Raw genomic sequence first — 21547 nt, 5'->3', positions numbered from 1 at the left:
GTATCTCAAAAACTTGATATCAAGGGGGCGAGTGCAGGGTGAATTCTATTCATGTAACAATGTCCACAGGAGGCAGGGTCTGTCGTCCATGCATTACAGCCTTCTGGACCCTCGAGCTGCCATCTTTGGGGGCGAAACCATTACTTTTCAAAAGGAGCTGTGGGGCTTTTCGTTTGATGTGGCGTGAGGGTATTGTATGGTGCATGCGGGAGAATGTTGAGGGCAAGGTGGAGTGTGTATGCGTGTGAGCGTGTGTGCGCGCGCTCCTATGCATGTGACATGGTAGGGGTACATCAGTCAAAGGGCCGCTGGGGCCAGACGTTTGGCTGCCCCTGACCGTGCGCTCCAGGAGGGGCTGGTCTGGTGCAGGGCCCACTCCGAGTCCTCCATTCCCCAGGACAAAAGCTATTGCCCAGTTGAAAGATGTGAATTCAGCGGCTTTTGTGCCCAAAGCCCAGAGACATGCCGAGTGAGAAATCTGACCTTTGCCGAAAGTCAGATTGTGTTTTTGAACCCCTCTTGCTGTCTCTGGCAATTCGGGGGGCAAAAAAGTGACTGAGCGAATAGGCTGGAGTGGGTGTGAGCCGGCGTGGGGTATTGGGGTCTGTCATGACGGGTGGAGTGCACAGGTGGGGGTGTGAGAGACAGAAGGAGCAACAGTCCGGCGTGAACCTCTCCGACTCTGCGTCTTAAAGTTTGAACACAACAAATTAAAAACGGTTTGTTTTTCAGCAGACAATGAAGCAAGTTTATTCCTGATACTCACTCTCATGTTGTTGAAAATTGGCAGGAAATTGAACGTGTAAAAGCTTAATTCTGAAGCAGAGGCTTTTCAACAAGAGTTCACCTCAGTGTTCCTCGAGGTTGTCTATGATGTGGAATATTATTCCCTCTCACGTCTGTTTATATTGCATTATATATTTATTTTTTAAGCGGAGAAGGAGCGGAATATTAAACTTACACGCAGATGCAGCCACAACAGCGATGATCGCAACACACCACATTTTGATGATCATCATTTGCATGACTCATGACGATGATTCCTTCGAAACTCATTTGATTTTCATAATTGCTGTGTAGCTGTATATGCGTTGACATACATACGCTAGGAAAAGCGCAATGAAAATCTCATTAAAGGTACATACTTGAAAGCAATTAACGTGTATAAAGTAGAAGGTATATTTGGGGCGCTGATATTACATGAATCACGATATAGCATGTTGCTTGGCGGCACTGTGTTGAGAGCAGAGATTCGGTAGATAGAATAGGCCTATGTTTTTCAGTCATACATTTTTCTTGACACTGCTTTCATCCCCCGGCCGTAATCATCATATCTCCCCCATTGCTCTCCCGGATGCAGACATCCATAATGCAATCTTCCTAATTTTGATCCCTCGCAATCTGGTTTTAAAAGGGAGGAGAAAAAAAAGGGACATATTTCTGAAGGCTCGCTCGGTAATCATTTTAGACAGATAGCCTTTCCCATCGCAGATGAGCAAATATTTGTAAACCAGCTATCTAATGGAAAATTATAGTGAAATTAGAGTGAAATTCATGACAGTGAAATCCGATTATCTGTAATTCTATTATGCCATCTTAGCCCACACAGCATATTTTTGTAGAGTTTTTTCCATAAATACCTATGCCAGGGGTCTTGCTAATCAAATAAAATTGAAATTCATCTTCCCATTAAATTCAATTAGTTGCAATTTCTAAAGCCTAACAAAGATTTTAATTACTAAATTATAAAATTCTCCCTAGCCAAATTGGGGAGAGAAAAAGTGCATCCCCTGCATCTGAAAAACAAACCCATGAAAGGAAATTGTTGATCAAAAAAGATATCCAGGGGAAAATAACATTAGGGAGAGCACTGGGGCCCTTATTCAGCGAGTCTGGGTGGGGAGTGACGTGTGCCAAACGCTAGGCTCCTGGGCTGGAGGAAATGAACTTAGCTGAGGTTCTCTTTGTCTCTAAATGTCTGCCCTCAGAGTTATTATGCTGTAATTGACTAATTGACACCTTAATTTCATTTATGGGGCTCCTGTGTTCATAAAGCAACCTCTGGGTGGGGCAGTGGTCTTGAGCGGAAGCAAGGAAGTCAACATCCAGGACACCAGGTAGGGCCTTAGGCCTTCGGTTCTGTCCTCGGCAGATGATGATTATGTATTTGATAATGAAATGGTCAGGAAGAACACACTGACTTAGTGGAGGCTTAAAGAGGAGCATCTTACTCGTATGTTTAAATCCCTCTGATGCATGCTGATGTGTTATAATCATGCACGCCCAGCCTTACAATCTGTCACTGCAGACACAAACGACCTCCTTGAGGGTCAAAGGAGTTTATTTTTAGGAAGCGAGGTTCTTAAACTTCACAGGTAAACACAGCTGCATGTTGCGTTGTTAGATTTTAAAAACAACTTAAGCCAGGAGTTACTCCTGGTAACGTGGAGCGGAGGGGGGAGTGCTAACAGGACAGCTCTGGGGTCTGGGGGTCAGCTAGCAGGTCCATTTCCCAGCCCTCCCCTGCTCCTCACCAGTGGGCCACTAAAATAACAGCTCAGCACCCACTGCAGACTACAAAGCTCCATCTGAAAAGGCACCTGCTGCTGTTATTCACTTTAGCCCTTTTGGCAGCTCACTCTCTCTGTTTAAAGGACACGTAGAAGAGAAAGAGTCACTGGGAAATGATGAATTATTTAAGTATGATGTCTAATTGTTTCAAGGCAGACATCTTGTTTCTGGAAGGTAAAGCTTGGGGGTGGGTGTACACACGAGGGGAGGACTCTTTGCGAAGAGGTCTGTCGACTGTGGATTGCAGACAGTCTCGCACTTGAAGAGGCTGCGTAAATATGACCAAACTGAAACTTTAATCTGCTTTTTCCCCACCCAAGCTGGCTGGGTATTACAGATAATCTTTTTTGTGTGTCATATGGTGGGAGATATAGATGGAGCTAATTTTTTAGAGACAAATCTGATATTTGTCAACTGGTTGAAAAAAACCTGGGGATTTTCTCCTAATCCTCCCTTGGATGTGAAGGCGCGTTAACAGCAAAATGCAGATGGTGTTTTGTGCACGGAGAGTACCCAGCACTCGGCGCGGTGCATACGGAAAGGCGCAGCTAGCCTCGCTAGGGCTCAGCACAACCTGCAGATAGCGAACTCCCCCCCCCCCCCCCCCCCCCCAAACCTCCCCCCACCCACCAGTCAATTAACAAGCCACTTGTGAAAGCAAAGGCATGTTAGTTTATTCCAAAGTGCGAACTTTGCAAAATACATTTCTTGGTTGTTTCTCTTTACTTTTTGTTTCCTTGCTGACATAACATCCTTACTTCTAGGCTGTGTTCATCAAATATTCAGTTGCAACTCAATTCCAATAAGGAAAAGAAAACAAATTATAAATAAAAAGGAGGCATAAATCTTTCAGGATCCTAATTCTAACTTTCCCTTGGAGTGTTTCTGTCTTTATTTTGTCACATTAAGCAGTTTTGCTTTCCGTTCCCACTGCTAGGCGTGGCTCATTTTAGACTGGTGGAAAGACTCTTTTATTCTTCTGTTCTCTTGTTTTGGAACACTGCGCATTTTGTGGTGTCACTTCTTTTATGCACAATTATCACTTGTGTAACTTCTGGTTTTGTTTTTATGAGAGATAGAACAATAAAACCTATGTGGCGTTCCTTTTTTGGTCACTGAGGGACTGTTGTAAGTCTGCACTCACCCCGTCAAGTATAGCTCCAGCGTTACTACAACCAACCACCACAGTGATGCAAAGCTGTGCCGACTGCCTTATCTTATCCAGTATTTTGGGAAGATATTTGCTCTGGTCATTTTAGCACCAGAATGCAACATGGCAGAGCACTCTGGATGCATTCTTTAACTGCTTTGTGGCTCCGCATTACATTTGACATTGCATTGATAGTCTTTCAGAGGCCTTTAACACGCATCTTATCTTGCAGCACGACCTAGTGCCAAAGAAACTAAACAACTTAGAAACCTTACCTGAGAGGAACATATGGTGTATGCGCTGAAATCCAGTACACCTCATTATTGTTTAGAGAGGTTTAAGGGTGTGTATTCCTGAACCAGTTTTCTGAATATATAGCTATGAGTAGTAAGGTTGGCGGCCAGGGACACAGCAGAGGAATATTTGGAGGACAACAAATGGTTAAAATATATGCAAAAGGGAAAAACCTCTGACAATCTTAAACTTTAACTAAATACTTACTTTAGGTGAACAGTTTCTTCCATTCAAGTCCCACACAAAAGGTTTGCATCTTCACTTTTCCAAAAAGTAAACTGCTCATTTTTATGAATGTGCTTCACCTTTGGGATTCATGAATATTGGCATCTTTCATATTTAAATTAAGCGAAAGCTTACAAGCTTACAAATAACTGAAATTTGTATTAAGCTGCCCCTTGTTCTTTCATTCATTTAAACGTGAGACAGGAGCACAAAAGCTTCAAAATTTAAACGCAGCAGGCCAGGAAGTTATATTAACCTGCGCCGTATGTGTTTGTTCCACACAAGATGAAGCTGTTTTTTATTGATTAGTCCGGCTACAGAATAAAAAAGGATGACATTATACGCACTATGAAATTCAGCATTTTTTTAACCTTCAGCAATGCTTGTCATTCCCTTGTAAAATAAATATATAAAAACACCAGGAGAAGGGGAGAAGGGTGGAAAAAAATGAAGAAGGAAAAAAATCACTAAAGCTCTTTTGCTGTAATTGGCTGAATAGCAAGGGCAGCAGAAAATTTACAGGCAGACAACAGTGTGAAGGGGACTCGGTCACAATGCAAAACTAAGCCCTCAGCACCAGCGAGGGAGTAAGCAAGCCAGAGAGTCAACTGAGTGTCTAGGTGCCTGTCAAGCATATCTTAACTACCACGAAGCACTTGTCTCTCCCTAGCTTTGGCGTTAAGCTGCAGATCACAGTCCATTTTCTGGACAAGTTAAGTAAATAACCCAAGCAAGCATGCAGAAGACAGTGACAGGGAAAGAGAAATCCCCCAAAGTCACAGTGGTGACACTCTACTAAATCCAATCAAACTGAGGAGAGAGAGGGAGAGACACACACATGGGGAGAGCGAGAGAGAGGGAAGGAGGGAGGAAGATATCCTCTTTGGTGCCTGTGTGTGTCCAACAGCATTGATGCAATAACACCTCATTCAGTGTTTAGCCCTTCTCAAAGGACAGGCAGGGATAACACTTTAAACCCTGTGGCTTTATCTCCTGCAGATTTTCCATAAAATGCCAAGCCAGGGAGCCGGGGCCATGTGACAACCATGTAGGTCAGGGCAGATGGGGGGTAGAGAGTGTGGGAGGTGAAGGGAGAGAGAAAGAGTGGGGGAGGATGGGAGTTTTCTAATGGAACTGTTGAAAATAGCTTGCAGTAACCAGATTAGATCAATTAAGATTCTGTTTGTAGCTGTCGCTGCATACAGCAAAACTGAGGCTTTAAACACGTAAACACAGAGCAACCAAAACACCAAGCAGGAGAAATAATGTCCACATTGTCCACTTTATTGGAGGGGAGTTGATATGTTTTTGTGAATGAGCCAGGTTAAGGTATGTGAATAAGCAGGCCAATTCTTTTTGCAAGGGCAGCTCATAGAAAGGGCTTCCACGCTGGGATAAACTGTGCCTTTGAAATTCTCCACATATCTTCGCCACAAATTAACAAACGGGAGTGCAACAGGTAAGACAGAAATAAGCCACTTTCTCCCATGCGGTAAATGTTTTCTGCGCGAGCGGTTGACCACGTTCTGTGGTCAGGTGTAGTTTTTTTTATTTTAGTTTTTAAATTTGAAAAGTCCTAATTGATTCAGAAAACTTAACAACCTTGTCCTCTTTACAATAGTCAGCAATTAGACAGCTCTGTCTGACCAATGAACTGAAATACATTTCTCAAGTTTTACAATTTGTTATATCTGTGGATAAAGTCTATCTCTGTGCAACGGGCTGGTGATAATGGAAATTAACAGTGATCACTGAGCATAACTAGATCTGTTATGTAACCTCTACACACCACTCAACCCACTTATCACAGCTTCTGCAAAACACCTGGTTTACACTAAGATATGTATTATTTTGCGAACGCCGTGCGAGGCTAAGGATGTGCGTTAACAATAGCCTTGGAAGAAACAAGCTCTCGTGCTTATCAAACACACCTGCAGGCAGGTATCCCTGACCTTACAGCCGGTTTGCAAATTCAATACGTTCTACATCTTGACTCAAAATCTTGGTTTCTGTGGAAACATTTTCTGGTGAACAGCCTGATCGTTATCCATGACATTTTCAGAATACAGAGATATGTCAATATTCTGAAGCTCACGGGTTTGTATAATTGAACTGGGGGGGGGGGACTTTAGTTTTCATATGCCGAGGGCACAGAGGTTCCCAGTGGAATACCAGTGATGCCTGATGGAATACAAAAGATGGACCGGGATTATGCTTTGTGCTACTGACTGACCTTGACTTATGTTTTGACCCACATCCACACTCAATCACATGATTCTGTTTTGATCAATATAACTCAGGTGGGATGCACCAAAAGATGTGGCCAAATAGTGACTGTATCCCCTCTGAATATCTGCGTGTCTACACTTGTCCCGAGCACCACTGGCTAGCTTTGTATAAGCTGGCCTCAATCAAGCTCAAAGGCACCATCCCTGTGAAAATAGTATTGATCATAACGAGCATCTATCCATGCATAAGAGCTTGTTTCAATTGATTTTTCCTATTTGAGCTGAAAAACATAATAGAGTTGATATGAATTACAGGGTGTTTTGCTTCAGTTCATCAACACAGCCCAAATAATACTTGCCGTTACCAGGGAAACATGATAACAGTTTTTGTCTGTTTTTCAACAATCAATTACTTTAATGCATTTATGCTGATATTTACACAGAAGCAAACAACACTCTGTATAAGTCAGCAACACAACAACTAGGCTGTTTGTGCGATAAACATATGGGGGACGTGAATGGTAGATGATCAACAACATTTCATTCCACTGCAAGAAAAAAATTATATCTTTGCTTACCACTAATGTTCAGCTACACGCAGCATAATACCGGCTGTTGACTAAATGCAGGTTACTGTCATGCTTTTGTTCTGCAACACTCCATCAAGTGTGGTGGCCTTTGCAGGTATAATATTCAGAATAAATACAATACGTTGTAATAAGCTACATAAAATAACTTATTCAGCAAAAGTTTCTGCGCACTCCAAACTCTCCCAGTTGTCACGTTATGCTCTAAGATTTGCTGTCGCTAATTCCCAAGCTCAAGGCTGATCAGTGTTATTCTACTGACACTTCCCCTAAAGCCTTCTGACATTAAGCCTTTATAAGACAGTTATGGTTATTACATTGGTCTTGCAACATAAACTACTTTTTATTCCTTTACCATAGCGTTTAAATAAAATAGCTAAAGCAACAGATTAAACTCAATAGGCCAACAGGCTACCTCCATCCTTGTTAACAAGCAATTATTGTACTGTTATCCTTGGAGTGTCTTCTGTAGGTTTTAGGCTTGGGGCCTTAATATTATTAAAATAGCCTAGGTGCAGTTTCATACAAGGAATACAATGATGTCCATTTACATTTATCTCACTGTCCCTGCCCAAATTTTTATCTATATCATTCTGAGCCAGATAAGACAGATAATAATATCACAATATGGAAAGATTTGCCCTGGATAGTTCGAAGGAAAAGAAAACAGGGAAAATCAACTTACACCCCCACTGCACAACCAAAACAGCCTATTGTAAAGCAGGTAAAGAGATTAAAGTCTGTGTTAAATCACAGGGTTACCTTGGGACAAAAGCTTGGCTGTGCTGACCCATCAACATGAAACTTTAAAATTAAAACATAAAAATAGGATTACATTTTTTTTAATGCAGGGTTAGGGTCCTCATTTTAATTCACTGTCAGTCTAACAAAACTCCCGAATAAACAATCACTAAGTAATGCAACTTGATATTGTATAATTGCATGTTTTAGCATTTATTTTTATAGTATTTTTTCAAATATCTCTGGCACCTTGTATATAGAAATACAAAGATAAAAACAATTTAATATCAAAATGAAAGATATATTTTTAAAAATCAATAAAATGAGTTCTGTAAATCCAAAAATTTTATTTAAATGAAGGCATTTCATTTAAATACAATGAATTTAAATACAAGCCCGACTCATGCGGATGCTTTTTAGGCTTCAGTGCTCTCGCTTCTCATTCACTTTGAATGGTGTCACGTCACACATTGCTGAACTGAATAATGACAATAATGATGCGTTACTTTGCTTGTGCTGCTTGCACTGAAAGTTGAGAGAAATTCTACTTCTGAAGTCAGGCGTCGACGAATGAAAAAAATGGCAGTGCAGCCGATAGCCAATGAAATCATGGCGCGACGTCGCTGGTTCAGGCAGCTAGCTTTGCTAATGCTACCTGCTAAGTGAGGCTTGGCTAGCTTGCCTCAACGTGTGATTAATGCCATGGTGACCCCATAATGCTTTGAAACCAACTCTATTTGGACTGATTCTTCCAAATGTCTGCCTGTTTTTCTCAAGTTATTAGTGAATAATTTGCCTTCAATAACGTGTTAATTTCTCTTCAACTGTAGCAAGTTGAAAACTTAGCAGTGCTCAACAATAGGCACTTGTATTACTTTTGCTATAGTTTGGCAGAAGAATCATCCACTCATCATCTATGCAAACCATTCTGTGGCAGTGCATACACTCAAAGAGCTGCCATTGGTTCAACGCACCAAAGTGTCATCTTAAAAAACATTTTGTGACACTTTGTTGAGGTAAAACACCGTCCTGGTTCATTATCGCTACAGTTAGAGGAGCTACCTGAGGAAAGCCAACAGTGACACAGTAAATCTGATGAGAAGATAGAAGCAACTTGGCTAGAAAGAGCAGCAAAAATGTGTAATTGTTTTGAAATCCTAAAAATAAATTGAATGTACTAAATACTTAAGCTGACTGTTATGCTACCTGGCTAGTTAGCAATAACTGTCATGTCATTCAGTTTCTCAATGTAATGGTGAGTCCCAGTCAGAAACACGCTATCACTGGAGTTGTGACATCAGAGTTCCGAGATATCTGGAACCAGCACAAAATTTGTCGTGCTATTTATGCCACAATTAAATTTTTTCCAGATTTAGACAGTAAGCCTATAAGAGATGGAGATTTCTAAGAAAAGTCAGGACTGCTGAAAGCCATTCACAGTGACAGTCACTCTGATTTTTGGGTCCACATTACTGTTTCTCAATGACAAACAACAGTCAGTGTTCACACACCAAGTGACCCTCCAATTCCAACATATAATTGCTCTGTTAGGAACATTGTGCATATAGTTGGACAACAGGATCCCAACAGGAAGGCGAACTTTGAAACTCCCAGTGCTTTACATAATGGTGAGCCCAACTATAACCTTGTAATTTTGTTAATTTGCGATAATTTTATGATAATGTCGAGTCATACCCCACCACTTATCCTATTTCTTGCGGGCAAAAATAAAACTCTTTTGCTAAGGTGTTTTTCTGAGACATTAAAAAAAAACTGCGTTTTTAAAAATTATTTTCACACTAACAAATGATAAAACTGTGTTTAAGTGAATCTAAAGTCTATTGCGTGAGTCTTTAGACACAAGTAATTTTCATTAAGCCAAGACATTTTTACCTCCTGCAAAACAAACACTGGCAGCAGCCTTCCTAACCTCTTTAACTAGTTAGAAACAAGCGTACTTCACTTATTGACAAAGTTTCTTAAAGCTTAAAAGTCTTACTCTATCCAGGTCTTTGGGCTGAAAATAATATGACGCTCCATCTTTCAAAGATGTACTTTTCCTAAAGCATTGTTGATTGCCCTGTGTCCATTACTTGGAAGGATTATGATAATATTCCACATTGTGCTCGGCGTGATGCACAGGAAATTCAATACTCAAAAGGTTAATGCAATCAATTAGGATGACAAAGGAGTAAAGTAAAACCCTCCTGCTCGTGGAAAAAAGAGACAGGAGAAGAGTGGGGGAGAAAAGGTATTGAAAGCTTGAATGGATCCAGAGAGAAAAGAGGCACTTGAAACGGCAGAAAAATGGCATTTATTCAACGTGTATCGTCCAAGGCCAACTAAATGAAACACACACAAAGTGTATACAAAAAGAAAGAAAAAATAGCTCTCAGATTGTGAATTGCATCATCCAGCACTCAACCAGTTGTAATTGAACAATACAGGAGCAATATTTTTGTTTGAAGGTAATCAGATACCTAAGCCAAGGAAAAAGTGGCCAGTACTAGAGGCTTGAGCATCGATTCGTAATGCTCATAACGTTCTATGGTCTTTTCCCCGTTCTGAGTCAAGTTTTGTCTCCGCACTCCATTCCCATGTGCATTGTTGCATGGGCTGAATATTAACAGCACAACAATTGTGTATGGGAGAGATATCTTTTGTTATTTAGATAGATGTTACAATGCCATACAACACAAAGGAGTCTCATCATTGCAGATAAATGGATAAACTTGGATGGCGGTATTGAGCTCTACAACCGTTGTAATAATCCATATTACCTTTTCAGCCTCACTCTGTCAAAATGGTGATGTATTAATCACATTTCAGCAATCCTCCATGGCTAATGATAATGTTATGAGAGTCTGGGTGGCAATATTTCGCTAACGTCTGCAACGCCTATTTTCTGCCGATAAGTTGTGCAAGAAGAAAAGCCTAAAACCTTGTAATCCACTTAGGTAAGGCAGTAGACTTACCTACTTCTGCAAACACACAACCTCATAAATCTACTGCACCTTCACATTCTTAAAGACTGTCGAGCCTGAAAAAACTCCAGCAGATCCTTCATCCCACTTTGTTTGTACCAAATGAAGACATGTTTCACATTTCAGACCGTTGCACAAGGTAAAGAAGTGTGCACGCACAGGCCCCAACAGATACTCTGTGTCTCTCTGTTAGTCTCCCTCGCAGCAGCGGGAGCAAATAAAGCCAAAAAATATCAGAGCTTCAGCGCAATCTCCAACCTAATATAATTTAGCGAACATCTTCACCAAGTAAGCTATTTGACATTTTGTTCCTGAGTGGAATGTTATAAATTAGAAAAAGAAAAAAAAAGGATTAGACTTAAAACATTGATTTTCTGCCAAGCACTCTGAAGTACTGCCTTTTTATTCTTACTCTTAACTTCCATTTAGCTCCTCTGTGAACAAATAAAGAGGAATGTGAGCAACAACAGGCAGAGGAGCTAGTGTTAGGCGGTAACCAGGGCTTTATGTTTTGACCATAAGAATCACTTTTTTTTTTCCAGGGGCACCTGACCTACATCGCATTTTTCTGTTTGGGCATTTTCAGGTCCAGCAGCCACGTCACACAAACAATGGAGCAAAATGGGCTTTGAAGTCAGCCCTGAATGAAAATGGAGGGGCTGACACATGAAATGCCCTCACAGCTGGGCTGCCCCAAGTCAAAAGAAAAACAAATACTTTGAATGAGAGGGGGACACGCCGCTCCTGTCTGAGCTTCCTAAGGCCCTAAGCCGCCACCGGGAGGTGGGCTTTCACGATATGCCGGTAATGATGGATGGATTGGGAAGAAAGTCTATTCACATGGAGATGTTACATCATAAATATTTACACAGGGCTGCCGTTTCCATGTAGCCTTTGCTTGTTTTGACACACTGGAAAAATTTTAAAGGACAAAAAAAAAAAGTGCAGGAGAAAGAAAAGCGCAGAAAACGAAAAGGCAGCCTCTCTTTTTTGTTATTATACTATACTGAGTGATACAATAATACTAAATTGAGTTACATGACTTGTTGCTCTTTTTCTCAGTGAGACAAATTATCTTTCCTACGGCGAACTGTGGGCTTTATTTACTTTTATTTGTGACTGAATGAACTCGTTCTTATTACAGAATCATTGCCCTCCTACACACAAATTCTGAAAAACTAACAAAACACCAAACAAAGAGTCTGAGTTTCAATTATCTATCGTTCTCAATTCAGTCATAAATTTTCTCTAAAGATCTACAAGTGCTGGTGGGGGGGGGGACAAATATAGAACAAACAATTTAGCAGATCATCACCTTACTTAACAATCACACCCAGTCTGCCTCATCTATCACTGCGACCAAAGAGAAGTAAAAGGGAGACATCAATGTTGTTTGTAAGCAGCCATACAAATTTCTGCTCGGTGAGCTCAATTAAAAGCCTTGAGGTCCCCCGAGACCCCCTGTAACCAGTGAAAACAATTTTGGCAGTTTAATTTTCCTCCCACTGTCTAAGAGAGGGACTCCACTTTCTAGCCTCTACGTCTGTGGGAGCCAAAAAGAGAAGGAGGGGGCGGGGTGGTGTGTGTGTGTCATGCCAGCCCCGTGTTGGAGCAAGCTGGCCTTTATGATTAGTTGCATTAACGTGTATCAAAAGCCAATTAAACTAACTGTAACCAGTTATGCTGTTGTTATGCGGTCAGAGGCAGGAGTCTGTAAGTAGTCTACACAGCAGTCGAATCTTAACTTTGCTTCGACTTCCAAAGGAACTTGTTTAAAGATGTCCCCGAGTGCGAGTGCATACCTGTGTAAAGAGAAATCTCAGCTGACCATCCTGTTTGCTATGAATTATCCAATCTTTGTGGAAATCTGGGAAGCGCGCTGGGTGTGCATCTTAGGTTCTGATTGATACAGGGAGTGTGTCTTCTTTCTGGTGCGTGAGTGACACCACCAGAAACAAAGGAGTGTTGGTGTAGCCCTCCACCTCAATTCCCGGCCATGCCAACCCCCCCGCCCCCCCACACCCGGTGATAGCGAGGGGTCTCTGGTTTGACATGAGACAGCCCAGACTGTCACTTCTGAATGTTTAGATCCCTCTTGACTAGGAGGCCAGGGGCAAGGGCTGTTGTATGCATCCTTATGACAGACTCCCACATCAGCATTGTGCTCATACCAGCTAACATCATTAGCACAGAAGGTTTCATCTCAGGGAGAGAGAAAAAAAAGCAACCCAGTTTCTTCAAGTCACAAGTCATTAGTGTCCTCTCGAGAGTCAAATTGTACAGAGGCAGATTTTTTTTTTTTTTTTTTATCAGCAACAAAAGGTTTTATACTCTTGTTAATTTGGTGGATGTCATCTGTACTTAGATGTCTGTGTCTAATGTCTGTTACAGTAATAAATGCCATAAAGTGGAAAAAATTATATTATTTCGTCGAGATGACAATGTGGGATGCTGCTACAACAACATCTAAACATAAAACAGGCATAAAAGAACAGTTCCCCTGATAATAAGAGTATAGCGTGCAAAAATGGAGAAACTGCAGCGCTATAACATGCTGATTTTATTACCGCCAGTGCAAAGTTCCAGTTCTCTAATAGATTATTAGCTGTATTTTTATATTCTATATGTAAATAAGCAAGTCAGCTAACACACTTCTCAACAGCTGTTTATGTCAGGAAACAAAATGGGTGTATTTATAGGAAAAAGCATAATTCGGTTGTAGTAGTTTTTGAGTCAGCCTGACAGGGTTTCTCACAAACAGTGTTAGGAGTGCATTTGGTTCCGTATAGATCACCCATAGTAAGAAAGGCACAGAGAGAGAGAGAGAGAAAGAGAGAAAGGGGGGGCCCTCTTTGGAAAACAGATACATCAGTGAGCCTGTATAGTGTACAACATCGCTGTGAGTTAATCAGTTGGAAAATAAAACGGTGGGATTCTAATAAGTCATTTGTCAATTTTTACAACCCCCAGACACATTGATCCACGGGGATTAATGAAGATGCCTGATATTGTTGGAGATATGAACAGGGGAGATGGTGGGGACAGTAATCAGTCATGTTGGGGATTTGTCCTACCTCGTTTTCTCTTCCTGGGGAGTCACTGCGTACAGGAGCTCACCTCATCTAAAAAGAAGAGCAAAGGAAAAACATTAAAAAAATAAATAAACCCAGGCACTGATTATTCCGATGTATATGCACGTGCATACATGTTCTCGCGAAATCCATACATTTACCCAGCTCAATCTAATCTGCAGTGGCTGACATAATGTAACGAGCCTCCAGATGATGCAAGAGGAAGATGGGTACTTTTTGTTCACTCCTTTCCTTTTGATATGCAGAATAATAGTGCACAGATACCCAGGCCCCATGTCCCAGCTGGGGGAAAGCAGTGACTGAAGGAGGAGACTATAGTTTGTAAAGCCCATTGAAGCATGGGGAGCAACTGTACAGAGTACAGTTGTGTATGAACCACGTCTGTTCATATTTCAGCCGTTTGCCAGAAATAAATTAAGTTGGACTATTCTAATAGTAGCTTCCTACGTCTTAGCTGAAGGTGAGTTGACACAGTCTTATAGAGCAAACAATAAAACAAATCACTTCCCTTTGAAACCTTGGGGGCAAAGCTTACTTGTTGGCAGAGATACAGAGATTCAAATACTACTTAGATAACGAACACAGCTGACGGGGCCAGAGTATGTGGTGAGATATCTCCATATTCATATTGTGGAAAAATGGCATTCATTGTTAAAACATGAACCTGCTGCTTTTTCTCATGCGGAGACAAACACACCCTCGTATATGACATCAATAAGCGCAGACAAAGTTTTAAATCAGGGCAGAAACTGACTTTGGCAGAACCAGTTGAGTCACTCTTAAATCCTCTCAAAAGTTTCCTAACCTTGAGAGCCCATGCATCCCAGAAAAAGTAATAATAATTCTAACCTGATCTTCCTACTTATTTTATATCTCCCCTCAGCAACCTAACTTCTTCTCGGCAACAGTGCAGTTATTAATTCATGAGGCACTAATTAGTTCTTTGTTTAATTTTGTGTTAAACAGACTGACCGGAATGATAACGACTCGCGCTGTAGCGCTTCGGTCCCATGCCACTCCTGTTTGCTACAACAAGGGAGCATCGTGCGACTAGCATGATGAACCCAATTCCCTTCTAAGTTGCACTTCATTAAGTCAAAATGTGACAAGGAGCTTAGAGGAAGAACTGGCAGATCTGATCATACATAACAATGCAGGCCCAGTAAGTTTGAGGGGGGGTGGGTGCTGGTGCACGAGGTGGTGTGCGGGGTAGTGAATTCCAGCATGCATGTTGATAATTTTCTATTTTTAACCCTTGGGGGCCGTCTTTCATTTTCCTTTAATTGTTTTTGTTCAGAGCTGCAGTGTCCTCTTTTTAAATTGCAGCTCCTATCAACTCTGCTGATCAACCCCCTGTGCAACATTGCAAGCAGACAAGTAAACAACAGGGTTGCCCTTTTCTGGGATGTAGTGCAAATGCTCCGGTAACATAGGTGACAGTGCACACGCATACATAGGGTCAGATATTTACACATTATGTCCAAGGAAACAGTGAAACGGCATGTCGGTGCAGCGGCGACAAACAAATTGAACTTGAAAAATATCGTTTATGGCCATGTGAGTTGAAAAACCTGCTGAGTGGAAACATTCATTGTTTTAACAATGAATGCTTGATCAGAGTGCAAGAATGCATTAAGGTAGTGCCATCTACCCATATTTTAAATGCCTTTTAAGAATGTTTTTGTTGAGGGAGTAGTTGGGAAAAACGTCATTCATGAGAATCACAAATTTACCGTCTCAAAGATTTTTATTAGCTGTCCCGAAAAAACCTCTCCTTCTACATACATACCTTTAATGGCATGCCTTCACTCGATGCCCGAGTCTTAAAAGAAGCTATACGCACACTGGGTAAACCCTTCAGTAAACTACAGTCATCGGTTTTGTACATGTGACAGATAGCACTTTCATTGGGATATTTTTTTCCACTCCAAATCATCTGCTGACAAGCTTTGCTAAGATGTTTAGCCTCTCCAAGTATCTTCCCACTGGCTGAAGATATGATAAAATCAAAAAGCAGACAAGTAATTACACTGTATAATAGGCAAGATTGGCATTTTCAAAATCATTTTCATGTGGATGGAAATGACATTGCACAGACTATTCTGTATTCACTGGTGCAGATAAATAAACAAGGCATGGAGAAGAAGGGGGGCATACAGAATGCACAGTACAATGGCAAGCAGGTCAGTAATTAGAAACTCTGTTTGCACAGTAATAATTTTAATATATTCATCAGGAAACAGAGCATGCCTAGCATGATAAAATCCTATCAAGAAACATATCCCAACTGCAGCAACCTTTTAAACATACTGGAAGCTCATTGTTGAGAACCTGAAATAGCAAAATAAATATATAAACACACAAAAAATTAGAAAAGCATGCAGCTACACAATCCCTACATTGCAAATTTCACCCTTATAAGTTGTCATTATAGCAAGGCAGGGATATGCAACTCTTTCGAAATGCCAAAAAAGTCTTCGGTCTGGATCGGTACCTGCAGGTAAATGTGCTTCTGGAGCTTTTGACCTCTTTTTAGCCAAGTGCAAACAAGCTGAAGCCCTCCAACACCAAAACATGTTTGGCGTTGATTGTGCGAGCAACACGTGTGTAACCTTGTTTGTTATTGGGGTGGCAGTGATGATGCTATGGAAATTATTGCAAATTGCTTAAAGGACTCCTGACACGTAAAAAACCTTGACCTCGCAATGCCATTTCCCAAAGTCAGAATAATGTGTATTTGTTAGAGAAATTCAAGGTGGAGCACAAAGGTAATCAGCACGAACAACATTTTTACAGAAGTTCAAGGAGCTCCAAGCTAATCATCTACGAACTATGCAGCTGCTTTCATGCATGCATATGCCGATGGCATATATATGTATGTATACGCACACGAGGCAAACCACAACCGCATACACTAAAGCTTTCTCTAAACTTAAAGATGGTACACAAGACGAGCAGATATATCCCTCTGTAATGTTGCAATTATTACCAATTTAAATAACAGGAACACATGAAAAGCTACTCAGCTCAACAGAACAGTTTTAAATAATAACCCTCGTTGCTGTAATGACTGCCAGCCCATTGTCTAAGTTTCCTGGTTTCATTTCCCACACATAAACTCAGAAACTTACTAGTTTACGTGACCTCATTCTACATGAAACAACCTCTAATTACATGAAGTGGAAGCCGCAACAAGAATACACTTCTCACTGAATAGGTCTGTACTTTATGTCCTCTAGCCTGTGTTTCCTTCTGAGTTTTTAAACGCACTGCAGAGTGAGCAACTGATCATTTACTCATGCATATTTGACAGCACCTAGTAGGCCCCTTTTTGTTCTGTCACTTCTGGCTCCTATTCTCCTTTTCCCCTAGGAGAGGACAGAGTCAGGGGCTTGAGGGCAGCTACCTACACAGTTCCGCTGTCCCCTCCTCGCCTAATTTTTGTTGTCCAGCCCTTTGAAACCTCAATCTCATGCAGAACCAAAGAATGGTGATCCATGTGCAACAAGTGCCGGTGCCATGGAAACCCCCGTTTTGCCCCCAAAATATTCCTTTTTATCCCTTTTGAAGACCTGTCACCAGGCAAAGCAGGCATCACACGACCCTGGGCCTAGCCATGACAAAGCCTATTTTCTGCCTGCTTCTTGATTGATTAAAAAAGACTTTTTAGTAAAACCATGTTAAAGGACACAAAAAGTGACACACAGAAGAAAAGGGATCTTGCAGATGGCCCAATCAGATGGGTTTCCCTGTACTAACGCACAAAAAAAAACCACAAAAAGAAAAGAAACAATATCATAATCGCCACAAAGGAAGGGTCAGGCCAAAGCATGAAACTCGACGACAATGGTAATTACGAAAATGAAAGAAAGACGGGTTGGAATTTGGTAGGTGTGTTACGTTGAGCTACATATCAGATTCTTTTACATGAACTGTGTGATTTTTTTTCCCTGGAATCAGACGACTGAAAACTCGCTTCGCTGTAGCTCTAAATACTGTGGTGGGGTTTCTTTTTGGAAATGACGCTCTCGTCACCGCAGGACATTCATATCCGAGCATTGCTCTAGATTATTACAGGTTCCCACCACATTTGGGAATAAAATTATACACGCAGGATTGTAGTTCATGTCTGATGTGATCAATATTCTATACGTTAGACGGGCGACGGAGCAAAAAACAAAAAGACTGGCTCAGCTGCTCTGCATGCGCCAAACGAGGCCATATTACTAAAAGAAGCACAGGTCGATAAGAAACTATTTTTCTGTTTTTGTTGGCACTGTGTCATATCTCTGTGACTTAACAGTTTTTGCTCACAGAACATGAGCCGACTTATGTGGAAACTGGTGTATCATGTTATATGTTTTAATATATCAAACGTGCACAGGAACACTTTCATCAGCACTGAAGAAAAGAAGCTGCTCTCTTTGTTTCTGCGTAGAGATGTGGAGCAGATATTTACCAAGAGGATAGGCAGGGGGTGGCGGCGGTGGTGAGGGGGTGCAGAGAGGAGGAGAAGCATTAGAAGCGTCCACACATGAGCAATTAGTATTCCAGATCCTGATGGTTCTAAACACAAAAAGGCCTCACCAAATCCCCACGGCGGAGGTGTCAGACAGAAAATGACGAAAATCTGCTCCTTGACAGGGAGTCATTTATATTTTAGCTTCGTTCCATTATCTTAACGAATCCATCATCAGCCAATGCAATATTAACAGCAGAAAATCAACTCATTAGATCCAGGGGGATTTAATCAAGATTGCAATCATGTATGCGGTTCCTGGAGAGTTGGCTTCTTCTTTTTTTTTTTCTTTTTGGTCCTTTCCACGTAATTGCCGCATCTCAGATCTTAATAAATTATTCTCGATCTGAGATTGATGCCCTTTTTTTTCATTGCCTCTCACGCCATGCACTCACTGTCTCCAACTATAATATTTACCATAAACATTATTATGTCATGGGCACACAGTTTAAAATGGCCTTTAGCTAACTCGCAGAAGTAATTGGCTTCTCCAATTCTCTCTCGTTTCCTTGCTAATTGCCCAGTGATATTGCTAACAGTTCCCCGAGAAAGAAAGAAAGACAGAAAAGAAAAGAAAAGGCCTCTTTTGCACAAGCTGGGATGTGTTGCTAGGATTTTTCAACCTTTATATGTGGATGTAGAAAGAATTTGCCGTGTTTGATATTGCTTAACAAGACATGCAAGCAGATGAAAGGACATTCCACTTTTGATATGTAAAACTTTATGTGAAACCCTGGAGGCAGAGAGAAAATAGAAAGAGCTCAAATTTCAGGTGGATATTTTTTAGTCATTTAGTCTCAGTTTCTGGGGAAAAAACAACACCGATAGATAACTGACACTCACGCACACAGACACACAATTCTTTAAATCTTAAGAACTTTTATCAGTTAAAATAAAAAATGAAAAAACCGCTGTCCTACACTGAAACTACACACTGTACTTTTAAATCTACATTTTGCAAAATCAGAAACACTGCGCCTTAATCGTTACCTGTTACTCTGCGTCCAAACATGTTGGATTTGTTGTATAAAATGTCAAATAATTAATTTAAAGTTCAACTGAAACTAGTATAAAGATATTTTATACTGTTGTTGTGTTTTTAGCAGCTGCATCTCCTTTTCTTTAACAGCACTCTATAAACATTTAGGAAGTGTGGAGACCATCTGCTATAATATTAAAAGCAACTTTTAAAGGGGTCCTTCTTTACAGTATTCTTCATTTCATAATGTTTTCTGAACTAGAGGTCTGAACTGCAGGCATGCCGGTTTATCTCTTGGACTTTTACAAAATCTAGACTGTTATTTGCTAACATAAGCAAGGTCTTCTCTAAAAGACTCGCCTGTATGGCAGCAATATGCTGAGCCAAAGTCTGTAAGTACTGTGCAGCATTAAAGGTGAAATCACAAAGGTGCAAGATGACCATGTTAATTCACCCCGATGCCATCTGACCATTCTGCAGTGATAACACTGAAGATGGTCATTCTTGTCTTTAGTTTGAACACGGCAGCATCCACGATTTGGAACAAAATTAAAGCGGGACAAAGTTTTCCACTTAACCTGAGTCTTTCTTAAACACGCTCAGGTTCACAGACGGTAGCAGGATGTCTGGACCTTGTTTATCTGTTTCTCTCTCTCTGCATGGCACAGATTTGCATTAACACCTGTAGATGCAGAGATGAACTGTGTTTGCTCACAATGGTTGTGTTCCTGAGGATTTCCTGGAAGTGAGTCCATGCAGTGCTTCCACTGCAGAAGAGAAACGTGAGTTTTTAATATTATGGCATCTCAGAGTGCAGAAATCAAGGGCATTCAGTGCTGTTTTTTGGCCTTGATCCTTGCAAACAAAGATTTCTCTGAATCTTTTAAAGAAGCAGATGATAAAATCCTCACAGTACAGTTCAAACTGACTGTCTTTAAAACTGAGCTTTTTTTTATTGCCACAGCTGCAGACCCCACCTTTGGACTTCTTTAAATACTTGCAAATTGATGCAAATGTTCTGAAACTCATCTTTGACACAATATTTAGATGAAACCAGACTTCAGGAAACATAATCTTATTGTTTTAAAGAGAGGCACATGCAGTGTTGTGTCAACCAGCTCAGCTGCAGCTCCACGTGATGTTGCTAATGATGCATTATTATTATTGATGCCGACAGAACTTTTAAAAATGCATTCACCACATTAGATAGAGTGATACCCAAACTCTAAATTTATCCATTTGTACCACCTGATCGGATGACAGGGGGAAAAAAAACTCTCCGGCTTCATTATTACTAAATAGGAAAATTTGCTTTTAAATGTAAAAATCTTAACACAGCACAAAGTGGTGTAAGTATGTGTTACATGTGGCTTTGGGAGGCTAAATAAGGAGATTAGAGAAGGGAAATAAGGAACTAGGAAGCACCACCCAGGTCATAAGAAGACATCAGCTGTTGAAAATGTACGCAAAAGTTTCATTATTTTTTGTGAAGCTCTATCTTCTCTCCTGCTTTCCCTCATGCGTGTGACCACAGAGCTTCTTGCCCCTCACAGACAAGATTAACTTCTAATATGTTCAACATGATCCAAAAGTGTAAAAACTGTCAGAGAGACCTTTAATCTGCCTATGGAACAAAGCCTTTTGTACAAGGACTTACCTGACCTTGTCACTGCAAGTTTAACTTGCTGTCTGTTAGGCAATATAAAACCCTAGCCAGTGCTTCTCTTCCACCCCCTCCCTCTAAGTCTTTTTCCCTCCCGCTGCCTCGGTCTCTCTCTTGCTTGCTCGCTCTTCCTATGCACAGAATGGGGGTTGTGTAAGTACAGCACCAAATGCTGTGCTAATCCCTGTTTCTCTGAGATGGCCAATAGTAAATCCGAGCCCTCTGTAAACCAATCTCAGAGTTTTTTATCTTGATTTATTAGATTACGTGGCCCGGGTCCCTGAGCTCATGCTACACATACTAATCCTAATCGGAATAGACAAGTATTAGGCCAGTTCAAGGGGAGCTAAACAGCAGCAGTGGCCAACTTTCAGTAAGAGGGAAACTACAAGCTTATAGGCTTGATGGAGCTTTTTATCCTTTTTCCTTTTTTCTCTACTTACATTAGCAGAATGAGTGTGTAATTAAATACATAAATCCTGACACACCAACCCTCAAAAGGCCTAAAAACCAC

The 21547-nt window shown here is 40.9% G+C and overlaps 1 protein-coding gene across 2 annotated transcripts in view; it reads right to left on the bottom strand.

Moving 5' to 3' along the window:
• Positions 1 to 21547, bottom strand: part of casz1 (castor zinc finger 1) — a 173544-nt gene that overhangs the window by 77566 nt on the left and 74431 nt on the right. For both annotated transcript variants that reach the window (XM_076878506.1, XM_076878505.1), the window contains one exon: positions 13855 to 13902. The gene's annotated coding sequence lies outside the window, so the exon portion shown is untranslated. The remainder of the gene's footprint in view (positions 1 to 13854; positions 13903 to 21547) is intronic.

Source organism: Maylandia zebra, linkage group LG20, assembly GCF_041146795.1.
Source record: "Maylandia zebra isolate NMK-2024a linkage group LG20, Mzebra_GT3a, whole genome shotgun sequence".
Taxonomy (NCBI): domain Eukaryota; kingdom Metazoa; phylum Chordata; class Actinopteri; order Cichliformes; family Cichlidae; genus Maylandia; species Maylandia zebra.
This window is presented reverse-complemented; position numbering and strand designations above follow the sequence as displayed.